General features: G+C 36.9%; 1 protein-coding gene across 1 annotated transcript in view; it reads left to right on the forward strand.

Annotated features, from left to right (window-relative positions):
- Window positions 1-1,918: 1,918 nt before the first annotated feature.
- Window positions 1,919-2,576, forward strand: part of LOC106873590 (cilia- and flagella-associated protein 44) — a gene marked incomplete at its 3' end in the record, with an annotated part of 187,418 nt that continues 186,760 nt past the window's right edge. Inside the window, exon 1 of the mRNA XM_014921024.2 lies at window positions 1,919-2,122. The remainder of the gene's footprint in view (window positions 2,123-2,576) is intronic.

The raw sequence follows: 2,576 nt of genomic DNA on the forward strand, positions 1-2,576 counted from the left end.
GTTTATTGAGCGAAAACACCTAAATCTCCACGAGGCTCCGGCAGGGGATGGTGGCGAACCCAGCTGTACTCTTCCACCACAACTATCTCTCGCTCTTACTTCCTGTTTCTGTTGTGCCTGTAATTCAAAGGGTCAGACTTGTCACACTGTGTCACGCTGAATATCCCCCGAGAACTACGTTAAGGGTACACGTGTCTGTGGAGTGCTCAGCTACTTGCATGTTAATTTCACGAGCAGGCTGTTCCGTTGATCGGATCAACTGGAACCCTCGACGTCGTAAGCGACGGAATGCCAACAACAACCTAAACATTGACCTCTGTGTCTTCACTCTCGTTTTCCCAATGATTCTATCCCACATCTCTCAGTTTTTTCTCTTCATTTTCACTTTGTTTGTTTGTTTGTTTGTTTCTTTCCTTCCTTCCTTCTTTCCATGTTTCTTTCGTTCTTTTCTTCTTTCTTTCTCCCTCCTTTCTTTCTTTCCTTCTTTCTCCCGCTTTCTTTCTTTCCTTCTTTCTTCCGCTTTCTTTCTTTGTTTCTTTGTTTCTTTTTTCTTTCTTTCCCTCTTTTTTCTTTCTTTCTTTCTTTCCTTCCCTCTTTTTTCTTGCTTTCTTCCTTCCTCCATCTTTCTTTAATTCCTTCCTGCCTCCTTTCTTTCCTTCTTCCTTTCTTTCTTCCTTTCTTGCTTTCTTTCTTGCTTTCTTTCTTTCTTTCTCCCACTTTCTTTCCTTCTTTCTCTCTCCCTCCATCTTTCTTTATTTCGTTCTTATCCACTTTCTTGCTTTCTTTCTTTCTTTCTTTCGTTCTTCCTCACACTTTCTTTCTTTATTTCTTTCATTCTTTCTCTTTTCCTCCCTCTTTCTTTCTTTCTCACTCTTTCCTTCCCTTTTCTTTCTCCGTCTCTCCCTCTTTCTTTCTTTCTTTCTTTCTTTCTTTCTTTCTTTCTTTCTTTCTTTCTTTCTTTTTTTCTTTCTTTCTTTCTTTCCATCTTTTTTCTCTCTTTCTTTCTTTTTTCCCTCTTTTTTCTTTCTCCGTCTCTCCCTCTTTCTTTCTTTCTTTCTTTCTTTCTTTCTCTATCTTTCTTTACTTCCTTCCTGCCTTCTTTCTTTCCTTCTTCCTTCCTTCCTTCCTTTCTTTCTTTCTTCCTTCCTTCCTTTCTTTCTCCCTCTTTCTTTACTTCCTTTCTGCCTTCTTTCTTTCCTTCTTCCTTTCTTTCTTTCTTTCTTTCTTTCTCCCACTTTCTTTCCTTCTTTCTCTCTCCCTCCATCTTTCTTTATTTCGTTCTTATCCACTTTCTCTCTTTCTTTCTTTCTTTCTTTCTTCCTTCCTTTCTTTCTTTCTTTCTTTCTTCCTTCCTTCCTTCCTTCCTTCCTTTATTTCTTTCTTTCTTCCTTTCTTTCTTTCTTTCTTTCTTTCTTCTTTTCTTTCTTTCCTTTTTCTCATCTCTCCTTTCTTTTTTCTCCTGTCTTTCTTTCGTTCTTCCTCCCTCTTCCTTTCTTTCTTTATTTCTTTCATTCTTTCTTTTTTCCTCCCTCTTTCTTTCTTTATCTCTTTCATTCTTTCTTTTTTCCCCCTCTTTCTTTCTTTCTCCCTCTTTCCTTCCTTTTTCTTTCTCCGTCTCTCCCTCTTTCTTTCTTTCTCTCTCCGTCTTTCACTCTTTCTTTCTCCCTCCCTCCTGCTTTCTTCTTTTGTGTTGATTAAAGGTGGTGCTCCAGCATGGCCACAGTCAAATGACTGAAAAAAAAAAGAATTAAAAACTATGCCGTTTTAATCTGAGCAACGCCGGGTATCTCTGCTAGTACAACCATAAACAAGTAGCTAATTCGGTTATAGGGGAAGTAATTCAACATATTGTCAACGCGATGTAACGTGACTTAATTCGTCTTTTGTTTAGACTTAGAATCGTTTTTGTTTAAACCCCTTCTTTAAATTACGTTCGGGATTTAATTAGCATCTAAAATATAATTGATATATACGAATTCAAATTATGCAATAGAATGCGTTATATATAAATACGAAGAGAAATAATTTTTAAAAATTATTACTTCCCTCTTATTCCTTAGCAACCGTATCCCAGAGTAACGACAAACTGGTAGACAACGTCCTTTCAGTTGAGTGAACCAATGTAAGTTATTTCAGCTATCTATTTATAAATTCATTATATTGTATCCCCGCACCCGCTGTGTATATTATTTATTTTATACTAGTTTGAATATGTCTTTTAAAGAATATATTTTTTTATGTAGGTACAATAGTACTGATCGAAGAGATTCTGAGCGATCTACTTGTGACCCCACCGTCTTTGTTTTCATGCTTAGTATATATCGGACTGCATTGTGTGTGTATGTGTGTGTGTATGTATGTGTGTGTGTATGTATGTGTGTGTGTATGTATGTGTGTGTATGTATGTGTGTGTGGGGGTTATCTTCGTGTTTGTTTCCTATCACAGTCTGACGGTAAAAATAACAAGTACTGAAGGGGCGTGGGGGGAGGCGGTGCTGAGGCATTGGTGGAGCCCCGTAACTTACAAGATAAAAGATATATATATATATATATATATATATATATATATATATATA

The sequence above is a fragment of the Octopus bimaculoides genome, chromosome 5 (assembly GCF_001194135.2).
Source record: "Octopus bimaculoides isolate UCB-OBI-ISO-001 chromosome 5, ASM119413v2, whole genome shotgun sequence".
Taxonomy (NCBI): Eukaryota; Metazoa; Mollusca; class Cephalopoda; order Octopoda; family Octopodidae; genus Octopus; species Octopus bimaculoides.